Source organism: Macaca nemestrina, chromosome 7, assembly GCF_043159975.1.
Source record: "Macaca nemestrina isolate mMacNem1 chromosome 7, mMacNem.hap1, whole genome shotgun sequence".
NCBI classification, from domain to species: Eukaryota; Metazoa; Chordata; class Mammalia; order Primates; family Cercopithecidae; genus Macaca; species Macaca nemestrina.
This window is the reverse complement of record NC_092131.1, coordinates 123,206,071-123,220,659: the sequence shown is the minus strand read 5'-3', so window position 1 is coordinate 123,220,659 and position 14,589 is coordinate 123,206,071. Positions and strand designations below refer to the sequence as shown.

General features: G+C 55.4%; 1 protein-coding gene across 7 annotated transcripts in view; it reads right to left on the bottom strand.

Annotated features, from left to right (window-relative positions):
- The window catches only part of LOC105491027 (leucine rich repeat and Ig domain containing 1), a 203,854-nt gene that overhangs the window by 153,595 nt on the left and 35,670 nt on the right, over positions 1-14,589 (bottom strand). The window lies entirely within an intron of this gene.

Below are 14,589 nucleotides of genomic sequence, written 5' to 3'. Positions count from 1 at the left end.
TTCCTGGTTGGTGTCTCCTGAAGGTGGGAGTCTGCCCCAGTCAGAAGCCTGCTGAACTTTTCTTTCTGTCTTGCATGTAACAAATATTTTTTGAGTGCCTCCTCCATCCCAGGCACTGGGGACAAGACTACGAATAAGGTGGCCACAGCCTCTGTCCCCACATTAAGCAAATAAAGCAATAAATACAAATTGTGAAGACAGCCACGAAGGAAGAGAACCAGGTCTGTGAGAGGGGAGCCCTGGTTTACTCACAGCGACACTGGGGTACAGGCTGGGACAGTGACAGGGACCCGTGTGTCTGGACTTGGAGGAGGGAGGAAAGGAACATACGGGGGAGAGAGGCTCAGGCGTGTCCCTACCCCCACCCCGGCTCTGTGTCTCTTCCCCTCCTTTGCTCCCCACCCTTCTCCGCAGCCAAGCCCTAGGCCTGTCAGAGGATGGCAGGAGAGAAAAATTCACAACCCAGCCTTTTAATGGAAATCGATGCCCACTCGCCAGGGTAATCCACACCCTGAATTCATCCCCCATTCAGAGCAGATGAGGCACTGCAGCCTTGCGGGGCGGCAGGGGTGTGGCCACAGGTCCCCCTGCCTGGGGTTTCTCTCAGCCCACTGCAGCCCCGTCACTGCAGGGCCTTCTGCCCTGTCCCCTCCATAGAACCCTGCTGTCATCCCAGCCTCCACTGCCCAGGACCCTTCAATGGCTCCCCCTGCTGTCAGGGACAATTTATGGGCCCTGGTGTGCAACCCTTACCTGAGTCTCTGGCCTCCCTGCTCCAGACCCTGGCCGCAGCCAGCACCAGGCCAGGCTCAGGGCCACAGAGCCACAAAAGAGGCTACCCATGACAGGGTGGGGCCCAGGGTGGGAAGCCCCCATTGACTGCCTCAAGGCAGCAAAGGCCTCCAGCGGAGCTGTGCCAAGGCTGAGGCTTGGATGAGCAGAAATTTGCCAGGAGCTCAAAGAGAGGAAGAAAACCCCACTCGTCCCATCCCTACCTCTGGCAGGGCCACCTGCCTTCTTTTATCTACCCACATTAATTCTCTTCAAGTCCCACCAAAGTCCCCTGCCAGCCTCCCCTGTGACTGGGCCCTTTCTTGCCTCTCACTCACACACCTTGGACGTGCCCTGGGAGATCTGATGGCTGATGGAGTGGCCAGGGTCAGCCAGCGGGTGAGAAGGCACGTTCCCATGGGAGGAGCTATCAGGGTCTGGTTTTCCCCATATCCAGCCATACCCCAGGTTGGGTTGGGCAATGTCAAAGCCAACTGGAGGCAAGGATGGAGGCAGGGGGATTGCCATGGAGAGAGGCTGGGGGAAGACAGCCAAGCACCTCAGCCCCCACCCACCCCTGGGTGACAGGGTCCCCACCCAACAGTGCTGGATGGCTGTTTATCTACTCACCTCGTGCCCCCCCCCCCCCCCATGGGCAGACACATTCCCTGGAAGAGGAGCCGGGGAGGCAGGACCTGAAAGAGCAGCCATCAGCAAGCCCTCCTGATGCAGGCACCTCACAAAGACCTGCCGTGTCCTACGTGTGCAGCACACATGCGCCTGTGCAATTCTGAGACCTGATCTGCCCCATTTTCAGGTGAAGAAACTGAGACTCAGAGTGGTTCCGTGACTTGTCCACAGAAACACTGCAGTAAATGGTGGGCCAGGACCTGGGGCCAAATATGCTGTCCTGGGGAACTCTTCTTCCCGGGCCCACCTGAGATGGGGGTCCCTGGGATGGAAAGACATAACTTGGGGCCTGAGTCCCAGGAAGCAAACAAGCCTTAGTGCCCTCGGCTAGAGCAGGGGACCCTGTGGTGTTCCCAGGCTCACTCCAGAGCAGCAGGCTCTGAAAACAATGCCTTCTTTCCCAGGAGAGACCCTACTAAGTACTAGGCACTGGGTGGGGCTCTACTGACTGGATCTAGTTGAATCCTCACCACTGCCCAGAGGAGTGGATTGTTGCTACCACTTAAAGATGTGGCAACTGGCTGGGCGCGGTGGCTCAAGCCTGTAATCCCAACACTTTGGGAGGCTGAGGCAGGCGGAACACCTGAGATCAGGAGTTTGAGACTAGCCTGGTCAACATGGAGAAATCCCGTCTCTATTAAAAATACAAAATCAGTCAGGCATGGTGGCACATGCCTGTAATCCTAGCTACTAGGGAGGCTGAGACAGGAGAATCGCTTGAACCTGGGAGGTGGAGGTTGCAGTGAGCAGAGATCATGCCATTGCACTCCAGCCTGGGTGACAAAGCAAGACTCTGTCTCAAAAAAAAAAAAAAAAAAAGATGTGGAGACTGAGGCTCTGACATCTTAAGAAAGTCACCCAAGCCTCACTCCAGGAAGGGAGGGCTTAAATCCAAGCCCAACTCCAGATCCAGGGACCCTTCAGGACATAATGTGTCCTCCTCACTTCAGCAGGGATCAACGGGCCCCTCCTAAGCCCTAGACTGGCCAGGGCCGGGGACAAGGAGAAGGGAACTCCCAGCCTGGCCTGGCAGGCTGCTATCCAGGACCAGAGAGAGCACCCAGATACCCACAGCCTACCCGGCCTCCTGCCTAGGCCAGTCAGGGAAGTGGGCGCGGAAGCAGTGAGCTAGTCCCCATCTTCAGGACCCTAAGTAGTGACTGTGACCCTTCTCGGGGCTCAAATCACTCAGAAAGCTGAACCCCACCTCTGACACAGCACCTCTCCACGCACCAGCACCTCAAAGTGAGGCAGGGTCAGAGAGAGGAGGGGTCAAACAGAGATGGGATGACAGCATCACAGACCTGGGGGAGGAGAAGCCCTTTTCCGGGGAGAGTTGAACTCGTAAGTTCCCTCCCGACCTCCCCCTGGACCTCCAAACATCTGGGATTCTAAGATATCATGATCCTGGGAATTTTATATCTGCAACCACTTTTGAGCACTGACTACACATGCAATATCATTACAGCATCACATCCACACCTTTCCCAACTCTAGTAGGACATGGCATTATTAACCCATTTTCCTGATGAGGGAACGAGACTTGCCCAAGGTCCCCAGTGATGAGGGCCAGGGCTGGGCTCTGACTCCAGCACACTGACGTGGAGCTGCCGGACACTGACCCCACAGTCTAGTGTCCCCATGCTTCACACTATCCCAGGTCAGGGCAAGAGTCTGCAATAGACTCCTCCGACCAAGAAAACCAAGGGTCTGAGAGCCACTGAATCCCCAGTCCTACGATTCTCCACGGCAAGTTCTCAGATCATGGGAAGGAAGCCTCCAACCTTGTCCTGGCCTCCAAGACCCCCACCAAGTTCTGTAGATAAGTCAGTGCTCATGGGGACACCTGAGGAGGAGCAGACCCCTGGACGCTAGGCCAGGAGGCTGGGGTGGGGCCCAGGAAGGAATGGGACTCCGGGAACTCCAGAAGCCGTGGTCACCTGCTGCCTGCATGTCGACGGGGTGTTGTGGGCGACTCCACAGGGGCAGCAACTAGGGAAGGGGCAGGCCTGGGCTCAGCTCTGCATGCCTGTGTACAGGATACCTGCTCCCCTTCCTGACTCTGGTCCTGGCAGGCCCCGAGGTCGCCCGCCCTCAATGGCCCTGAGTTTTTCCTCATTCAGAAGTTGGGCCATCCCCTCTCCAGCCCAGCTCCCACGTCTGGTAGACTCCTTGGAGGGACCACCTCTGATTTAGAGGCTGCGGGGAAGATGGGACACCCACCTCCACTGTGCACCCCACCTCCAGGCCCGCAGCAAACGCCATTCAAGCAGCACTCTCCATACAGAAAGAGGAACCTTGGGCCTCCTCCTGGGCCAGTGCAGCCACAGGTGCTCCAGGGCCAGGGCTAGTCAGGGCTGGTAGACTCTACCTGGCTTATCTAACCCGACCTCCCTCTCCCTGTCCCTGAGAGTGACCTGGGTGGACAGTCCCCCACCAGGGTCAGGCAGTGAGATGAAATGCTGAGTATGGAGTTTGGTGTCAAACAGCCTGGGTCCCAATCTCACCCACCAACCCTTAAAATTCCAGGGCAATTTGGGGCAAGTCTTTTAACTTCCCGTAACCTCGGTTTCCTCATCTGTAGGTGGAGGGCGCAAGCACTGTCATCCCGAGTGTGCAGGAGTGCAGCGTGTGAGCAGGCAGATGCTGCGGCTCTGAGGGTGGGAATTCTGACTGCTCCCTGAGCAGTCGGCCAGGCCCTGCCAACCTGACACCTTGGCTTCCGCTGTCAACGCCCCAAATCCACAGACTCAGCTGGGGGCTGGGGTGGGGGTCTATGGTTTAAAATAAAGTGGAATCTGCCTCTCATTAAAATGACATTTGTCACCTCTATCATAAATTGTCCTTCTCAGCTGTAGGAAAAGGTCCATTAACACATTTTTTTCCTTCTCCAAATGAGGCGAGAGTGGGTAAGTTTGAAAATCCCTGTGGACAGTAATAAAGCCAGAAAAGCCCTCCTTCCCCCCACCTCCAGCTGCCTGCCCCCAGCAGCCAAAAACATCACCATAATTATCTGTCTGGGAGCAGGCTCAGGGGGAGCGCCTTAGCATGGTTCGTTAAGGTGCTAATGAGCAGAAACCAGCTTCAGCTCTGGGGACTAGGGGGCAGGGGAGTGGGCTTCAGTCTCTCCCTCCCCTCCTACCATCCCTCAGCCTACTACCCACTCAGGTTCACCTGGTCTATGGGCATCTGCTCTTGGGTGACACATGGTCAACAGCCAAGGCCAAGGCGGGTGCCCCCATGGCAACAGAGAATAGGCTCATGAAGGGAAGAGAAGGTGGCTGTGGAAAGGCCAGAGAAGAGGCTGCCAAAATGGATGCCCCAGAGCCCAGGTCCCTGCCATAGCCCTATCCTATAAGGCCTCAGTCTCCACATCTGAGCAATGGGAGTCTGGACCATGTGACTGCTGAAGATCCATGGGACTCCTGGGAGGCTTTGGCATGTTGCAGCAGGCTATGGGGGAAAGGAGTTGCCAGGAGATCTGAGCAATTTCAATTCCAGCGTTATAACAATGTGGCCAGCATGAATGAACACCCACTGTGTGCCAGGCTTGAGTGAAATGACTCACTTGACCTTGACACAGCAGCCCCTGATATTGGCAGAATCTCGACTTTACAGATGATGAGGCTGGTCGCAGTGAAGTTAGGTGACAGCTAGTAGGTGAGATTGGAACCAATGCAGGCCAAATCATGCCTGGCTGCCTGTGCCCCTCCACCACCCTGGAAGCCCATCCCTCCCAGCCCGGGAGTCCAGCCCCAGCTTCCTCTCCACACAGGAAGGCAGGCATGACTCCAGCCCAGGCACCTCTCAGCACAAGCGACCCTGGAGACAGAAGCTGACCAAGGTTGCCTGGCACTGATACACAGGCTCAAAGGCACTTGCCTGGGGTCACACGGCCTGGGCAGCGAAGATTTTAAGCATACAACCTCTTTCTGACTTAACAGCCCTGGAAACTCACTCTGGGGCCAGCCAGCTCCCAGAGGCCCTGCCTAGGGCAAAGCTTCTCCTCCAAAGCCCTCAGCCTGGGGACCTTCCCAAGGAGCAGCGGCCTTCTCTGTCTGTCCTACCTACTCAGGGGTCTCTGGCCCCCCACTCTCTCCCTTAAGTCCTGAGAACACCCCCTCAGGCTCCTGCTGGTCCTCACAAACAACATCTCTCCTCAGCCCTACACCTCCATGGTTCCAAAGGGGACATGGGTCAGGAGTTCCTGGAGGGGAGCAGCAGTTGCAAGACCCCACATGGGGAACCCCTACCCACCCACTGCCCTCCTTGGCTGCACAGCCCCTGAGGACGGAGGCTCTGGGGAGGCTCTGGGGATGCCGTGGGCCTGTCGATGCCCTCCACAGGGAGAATGGGTGAGCTCTACACCTCTCTCGGATGTGGGGGCACAGCCTAGAGGGTGGTGAGTGTGCAGGGAGGAAGCTAACTCAGATCCGCAGGTGAGCAGGGGAATGGGGGTCTTCATTCACATGAAACAGCTGGCACCGGCCTCGCCTGACTGCCAGATGCCCACTTGGTCCCCGGCCAGACTCTGCCAACAGCCCTCAGCCCTCCGCCCACCTCTTCCAGGGCCCATCTCTCCTCAAACACCTTTCAATCAGATTCCACCTCAGAATTGAGGAGCAGCCCCCACCAATTCCACTCCCAGCCCCTAGACACCACAGGCAGCGGAGCATCCTACAGGAGCCCTCTCCAACCCCACCGGGAACCCCACAGGAACTCCACGGGCTGCCCCGTAGGATCAAGCAAGGCTGCCCACACTCAGTGAACACACACACACAATCCCGGGTGCCTGATCCCCAGCAGGGCATGAGCCCAGCGGCTCAGCCCACCCACCACACAGAGCCCATCAGCCCACCCAGTTTGGGGCCCAGGGTGGTGATGTCAGTAATGAGAGTGGCAGGCTAACAGGGTTGATGGCCATGCAGCAGAAGGAGATGAAAAGAAGCCTCCTGACCCCATACTGGGTCCTGACCCTGGTCACGAGGTCATCAGTGGATACTCCTGGATTTCTATCCACCTACAGAGAAGAGTGCCCAAAAGGAGCTGGACTTGGCACCCAGCCTCAGTGCCCAGTGTTCCCCCTCCAAAGGCCTGCACCTTCACAGCCTCAGTGCTCCTGCATCCTGCCCCGGAGAGGCCAAGAGGTCCAGCTAAATTCACACAGCAAGTCGGAACCTGGCTGGGATTGGAACCCACGCCTCCCATCGCCTGGAGCCGGGGCATGTTGTGAGGGCGGCAGAGCCACAGGCCTGATGCTCAGACATGGCTCATCCTATTGCAGGGAACTGGGGATGGCAGCACCTCGGGGCAGAGGGACAGGCCTCCAATCCGTCCCTTTCTCCACCAAGAACTCCCTCTCCAGTCTCCTTGGCCATGGCCTTCAAGCCCCCACTTGATGACAGCAAGCTCACCTCCACCCAAGGCAGCCCGTCCATCTGCAGCTCTGACTGAGTTCCACCCTGGACCTGGCTCTGCCCTGCAGCAGTGGGTGCCCACTGCAGACCCAAGTTTGGGGCAAGGGTTCCAGGCCCTTAGACATTCCTAGACAGCAAGTGCAGCCCCTGAGTCTACCATTACCTAGTTTGCAGGTGCCAGTCCCTCCTGCCTGCCACCTCCTGTTAGTGTCCCTGTGGGCCTAAGTGGGACCCAGAGTGGAGCATCAACTGGCTGGGTGGCTGAAGGCCAGCCAGCTCCTCCCTCTCTCTGAAATGAGACAACTTAGGGAAAGCCTTGGCCCCAGCAGCTCTGGTAGTGTGGGCCCACCACACCCAGCTCTTGACAGGGTTGTGCACAGCAGGCGTGACTGGGCCATCCCCTGCTTCATATCACACTCATTGCTCCTTGTCATACAGCCTCCCATGCCTGAGCCGAGGCCCTTCAGCCCTCCTCCCTCTGTCTGTGCCTTTCTAGACCCAGTCCAACATGGCTGAAGAGTTAGTTTCCTAACTCTGAAAATATCTCCCAGTCAGTGTGTCCTGTCTGAGGTTGGCCCTGGGCCATAAGCCAGAGGCTGGAGGGTCTCCCCAAACTCCACACAGCAGTGGCCATCCCACTGCCCCACACACACCCAGCTCCGGGCCTTCGTCCCTCCGTCAGCATCCCCCCATGCCCTCATTAGCACAACCTAATGTCTCTGAGCCCCAGGCCTGGTGAGTTACAGCCTATCCATCCCTCTCAATGTCCTCATCACCGCCTCCATGGACCCATATTACAGCGTGCACATCTGTCAGCCTGTGGCCGCCACCACCACGGCTGTTTCCAGGGAGACAGTCTCTGTTTATGACATTATCCAAAAGCCCAGCCCCTCCCTCCCCCTCCCAGCTCCTCCCCCTGCCTACCTTTATGGGGACGGAGATTTGGGCTGTAAATATTACCACGTCTTCCCTGCAGATTCTAATGGGGCCTGAGTACATTGCTGTTCCTGAGGTCACCGCAACCACGAACGCACAGCCACAGCTGTTTGGGCGCATTAAGGCATCACTCTGACTGCCCTGGCCACCCTCCCTGCCATGCCCAGGGCCCTCCCAGCACCCCCTCCACCATGGATTCCCTCATGCCCTGCAAGCCTTAAGACAGAATCTGCTCACGGTGGAGGTGGTCTGGGGGCCAGGTCACCTGTCTTGGGGCTTTAGCAGGAAGGAAGGGAGCTGACTCTGGCTGAGCCCTCAACTTTGGGGGCCCAATATGACAGGCCCTTTGCATATCAGCCACCATGTCCTCCATGGCTGTGCAGGGGGCTGGTGTTATGCAGAAGAAAACAAGCCTCTTGTCCAAGGTCCCACACCCGGCTTGAGGCAATCTGGGATTTGAACCCAGATCTTTGGACTGCAAAGCTCCTTGTACCACAGCCTCGGCCCTCAAGGCCAGAGGGTTAAGAGCTGACACATTCTAAGCGTTGTACATATTTTCACTAATGTAAGCCTCACTAGACCCCATGAGGTCAGCACTGCTAATACACTCGTTTTACAGACACAACAATGAGGCACAGCCAAGGCCACCCAACTTCTAGGTGGAGAAGCAGGATTCAAAGCCAGGCAGGCTGGACCCAGAGCCTGGTTCTAAAGACTTTGCTTAGAGCCACTACCAGCCTGGCCAGGTGGGGCATTCCCACCATCTAGGCAAATCTCAGCCCCTTCCCAGGGCCCACACTGCAGAGACAACCTTCATTGTTGACATAGCACTTCGGAAGGAAGTCCAGGAGCTGGGCCTGCCACATAGAAGGTGCTCACCTGACTCTTTCCCCAGCCCCAGCCTCAATTACAGGGGATAGCAAGGATCAAGTATTCACGGTGCGGTCACCCAGCCAGTATGCAGTGGTATTATTGATTACTGTCATTGTTATCACGGTGGGGGTCTGACCCCATCATTGTAGGCCTTCTGACTTCACACGCCACAGCACAGGCGCACACACTTGTCCTTTCCATAGACACACACACACACAAATATACACACCACACACACACACACACACAAAACTGGGTTTTGGCCCAGTGAAACAGCTTTTGGACTTATACAGATTCTGGACATATACACACACTCACACACACACACACACACACAGCCTCGGAACACAGTGAGAGTGCGCGCCATTCACTCCCTCTAGGCTTGTCACTGTATTAGGGTCCTAGTGTTGCTGTAACAAATCACCACACACTTGGTGGCTTAAAAACAAAAAATTTTATAAAGAGAAATTTATTCTCAGCCAGGCTCAGTGGCTCATGCCTGTAATCCTAGCACTTTGGGAGCCCGAGGCAGGAGGATTCTTAAGGTCAGTAGTTTGAGGCCTGCCTGGGAAACTTAGACCCTATCTCTCCAAAAAATAAAACAAATTAGCAAGGTGTGGTGTGGCACACACCTGTGGTCCCAGCTACTCAGGAGGCTGAGGTGAGAGGATCACTTGAGCCAGGGAGGTTGAGGTTGCCATGAGCCATGATTGTGCCACTGCACCACCTGCCTGGGCAGCAGAGCAAGACCTTGTCTCAAAAGAAAAGAGGAAGGAAGGAAGGAATGAAGGAAGGAAGGAAGTGGGGGAGGGAGTGAGGGAGTGAGGGAGGGGAGGGGAGGAAAGAAGGAAAGAAATTTATTCTTTCACAATTCTAGAGGCTAGAAGTCCAAAATCTGTTTCACTGGGCCAAACCAAAGTGTTGGGGGGACTGGCTCCTGCCATAGACTCCAGGGGCATATCCGTTCCTGGCCTCTTCCAGCTTCTGGTGACCACGGGCATCACTTGGCTTGTAGCTGCATCGCTCCAATCTGCCTCTGTGGTCGCATGGCCTTCTCCTCCCCTGCAGTCAAATCTCCCTCTGCCTCCCTCTTATGTGGACACTAGTGAGTGCATTCAGGGCCCACCCAGACGATCCAGAATCATCTCCCCAGCTGAAGATACTTGACCATCACATCTGCAAAGTCATTTTCCATGTAACGTAGATTTCACAGGTTCCAGGGATGTGGGCCTGGATATCACTGAAAGCCACCGCTTTGCCTGCCCCAGCTACCTGCTCAACACCGCATCCCAGACAACTAACAGGCACATCAAACTTCACATGACCACAGCTGAGTGCCTCATTTCACCTCAGCTGAGTTTGCTGACTTCCCCTCTCAGATCAGATGGGTTACCCCCATCTTTCCAGCTGCCCAAGCCAAAAACTGTGGGGTCAATTCTTTCTCTCATCCCACAGCAGATCCGCCATCAGCAAAGCCTGTTCGTTGACCTTTCAAAATCTATCCAGAGTCAACCACTTCTCTCTACTCCATGGCCACCACCACGGATCAAGCCATCATCTCCCTCCAGGATTATTGCAACAGCCTCCCCCCAGAGCTTCCTACTTCTGGCCTGCCTCCCACAGTGTCCTTCACATAGCAGCCAGATGGACCCTTAAAACCCAAGTCACAGCACGTCACTCCTCTGCTAAAACCCCATGGTGACTCCAGTCTCACTCAGAGCAAAAGCCAAAGCCCTGAGAGCGATCTCCAAGTTCTGGACCCATCTGCTCCTTGACAACAATTCCTCCCCTCTCTTACCACTCACCCCCACCACCTTCTCCACCCATTCTGGCCTCCTCCTTCTCCCCTGACTGCTCCTCACACAGGCCAGGCACACCCCCACCTGGATGTCCCTGTTTCCTCTGATTGGAATGCTCTCCCCAGGCTTCCATGTGGCTCCCTGACCTCAACACCCCACTTGACCTAAAAGTCTCCTTCTCAGAGAGGCACCCCCACTCCTGCCATTTCCTTTCCCCACTTCTCCTGTATTTGTTTCTCCTTAACATGATCACTATCTAACACAGTACCTGATTTGCTTATTTATGTTGTTTAATATGTCTCCCCTACTACAGCAGTCCCCAACCTTTTTGGCACCAGGGACCAGTTTCGTGGAAGACAATTTTTCCACAGCCCAGGGTTGGGGAGATGGTTTTGGGATGATTCAAGTGCATTACATTTACTGTGCACTTGATTTCTATTATTATTACATTGTCATATATAATGAAATAATTATACAACTCACCATAATGTAGACTCAGCGGGAGTCCTGAGCTTGTTTTCCTGCAACTAGACGGTCCCATCTGGGGGTGACGGGAGATAGTCACAGATCATCAGGCATTAGATTCTCATAAGGAGAGTGCAACCTAGATCCCTTGCATGCGCAGTTCACAATAGGGTTCTTGCTCCTATGAAAATCTAAAGCCTCCACTGATCTGATGGGGGCAGGGCTCAGGCCGTAATGCAAGCGATGGGGAGTGGCTGTAAGGACAGATGAAGCTTCATTCGCTCACCACTGCTCATCTCCTGCTGTGCGGCCCAGTTCCTAACAGGGCCGGTCCCCAGGGGTTGCGGACCCCGCCCTACTGGAAAGCAAGCTCCATGAGGACAGCCTCCCAGATCCTAAAACGGTGCCTGGACTAGTAGGTGTTCAATAACTATTCACCCATCCATTCACCCTGTAGGCTAGCATGGAGCCAGCACCAGGGGGATACTGGAACCCAGTGGTGAGCCAGACACTGCCCCTGACAAGGACCATCCAGGGTATTACACACAGTGACGGGGAAGCCCAGAGTGCCACAGGAGCTCAGAGGAGGGAGAGATCAACTCAGCCCACGGGGCTGGGGACAGCCATGCTGAGGAGGGCTTTACAGGATAAGTAGGAGTTCACTGGCTGGAAAAGACAGCTTCGCAGCTGGCAGGTGGAACGGCTGGTATGAACACCAGGAACAAGAGTAGGATGTGTTCTTGACACAGGGGAGGGTACAAGAAGTGAGGCCAGTGGGCTGGGCAGGAAGTATTTGAGGGCCTTGGAGAGCAGGCCAGGGGGGTTGAGCTTCTCCCCGTGGGCAATGGTGGGCCACTGAAAGGAAGAACATGGCAGGCGTGTGGGTCTGGAGGCTCCCCACTCAGATGGCCAACACGCAGCAGCCTAGGCATGGGGAGAGGTGGGGTACGGGGCCCACCTATCATGCGCCAAGGTAAGGGGTTGGAAATGCCCCCAAGTGCAGCCTCACCTGGGAAGCAGTTAAAGCTACAGTGTCATTATGGAGTGTCTAGTATGCCCAGGCCTGTGCTGGGAGGAGACCTTGGGGAATATTAAACCAAATAGTTTGCAACACAATGCCAGCCTGTGTGGATACAATATAGCCAGGGGACAGGAGTGCAGGGGTGGCACTATGGACTAAACTCTGTCCTGGCAAATTTATACGTCCAGGTCCTAACCCCCAATGAGACTGTATTTGGAGTAAGTAAGTAATTAAGGTTAAATGAGGTCATGAAGATGGAGCCCCAGTCTGAGAAGATTAGTGTCCTTATAAGAAGAGGCACCACATAACACTTGCTCTCTTCCCCCTACCCCTACCATGTGAGGACACAGCAAAAAGGACACACGTGAGGCAAGCCAGGAAGAGAGCTCTCCCTCTGATCTGACCATGCCAGCACCCTGATCTCAGACTCCCAGCCTCCAGAACTGTGGGAAAACATGCTTTCTGGTTCAAGCCCCCAAGTCTATGGTATGCTGTTGTTGCAGCCCAAGTGGATTAAGATAGATGAAGAAGTCAAGGAGAGCTTTCTGGAGGAGATAAGGTTTTGGGCTGTCATAGCAGAGAAGACAAGCCTGGGCTGAATGTACCTTGGACACCGCAGACCTGAGGCCAAGGCCCATCCTTCAACCAGCCCACAAACCCTCAGTGATTTCTTTGGGATTTAATTTCTCTGTTGAGGAGCACAGGGGCAGTCCCCAGATTGATGGAACTTTGCATGTTGCATCAAGTCCAGGCGGTTCCCTGAAGGCATGGGTAGGGGGCTGGAATTTCTGGCTCCTGAGCACTGGATTCCAGTTTTCCCCTTCTGCCTCCAGCAAAGGTAACTCAGCCAGGCTGGAGCCAGCCAGGAATCAATGTGCAAAAGCCTCCCTCTCACCCAGCTCCCACGCCTAAGGAGGCTGCTTGGAAGCGGGGATCTGAGCTGGGCTCTGAATGGCAGCAGTGATCAGGAATGCAGTGAGAAGCTCTATAAATAAATATACATTTTCATAAGACATGTTTAATTAAAGTGGATTAAAATTAATTTGCTTTAAGAAAATTAGAAGTGCCCTAGGGGATTTCAGAAGCAGGCCAAGAGTCCCTGAATCTAAAGGCTCCTTAGAAGGCTTGGGGGTGGGAGGCCCCCCAGTCACTGCACGTGGTGCCTCAGAAGGAGGCAGCTCACATCTACATCACACTCCACACTCCGTACACCACCAGGCGTGTTCACATGGAGATGGCAGGCGTGATCAGCCCCGTGTTTGCCAGGCGGAAACTGAAGCTCAGAGGGGGTAGTGACTTGCCCAAGGTCACACAGTGGTCTGTGGCAGGCCCAGTGGGGAGCTGCCGGTGTTTTCTGCCAGTGCTGGACATTTCATTCATGCTCCACACAGCGAAAGCCTCTCACCCTCAGGGCCCCTGGCCGGAGCTGCCACCTCCCAGGTTCCTCCCATCTGCAAAATGGTAGCCCTGGAGCTGTGACAATCTGGCTCCTCAGAGGCCCCTCACGGGAAGGCGGAGGGAAGCAGCCTGGGGGTTGGGGACAGGAGCCAGAAAGGGAAAGGACCCGAAATCAACAAGCGTTCCAGAATTTTAAGCAGTTTTTGGAGGAAAACGAGGAGCAGGTTCAGCTGTAGCAATTTGCTCCAGGGGAAAATTATGTTCCCGTGCTCTATTATACAGAACAGAAGGAACATTTGGTGGGTTGAATACTTGTTAATTTATTTCTCTGTTTGTTAATGGGCTCCACACGATGCTCAAGTGTGCGCACGCGTACACACACACACACACACACACACACACGTGCCTGCGTACACATGTGCGTCAGCAAGAGGTGGCTCCACGCTCCCACTCCCCAAGTTTTCCTGCTACCTTCCTATCAGGCACCACTCAGGGTCGTGCTTTCTCCGCTCCAGGCCAGGGGTCTGCAAGAAAGCCACGTGCAGTCTAAGGACTGAGGTGAGCCCCTCAGTGTCCTCATCTGAAAAATGATCTGGCAATGAGACGAGCTGCATATTAGGGCAAAGCCTTTGACCTTGGACCAGAAGTGAGAAGGTCCCCGATGCTGACTGAAGGCCTGATGCTCTACTTGCATAGCTCACTGGCTCCTCAAACCCTGCAAGTCCAAACCAGAATGCCTGCACCTCCACCTGCGCCAGATTCCCCATCTCAGAAAATGGTGCCGCTTGGGCCAAACCGACTCCGCCCCAACCAGGACTCTCAGCCTTCCCATCCCATGGTCACTCTCCAACCCCTCTCCTAGCCACCCCGACTCCTCGCCATCTGCACCACCACCCTGCAGCCATGACCCCACCTCTCTCCTAGGTCCCTGCACCCACCTCCCCTCAAGGCTTCCTGCTCTTCCTGCCACAGTCTCTAATCCATTCTCTCCACCCAGAGGCCAGAACGGAATTTGGAAAGCACAAATCAGGTCCCGTCACTCACTGGCTTAACCCCCTCCAGAGCACACCCCTGCTCCTCAGCAGGGTGGCTAAGGCTCTGTTTCCCACCCCTGTCCCCGCTCTCTCCCTCACTCCCCACCCACCAGCCACACGATCTTCCTCCTGGTCTCCAGACACAGCCAGCTACTTCCCACCTCCCAGCCTTTGCCTTGACATTC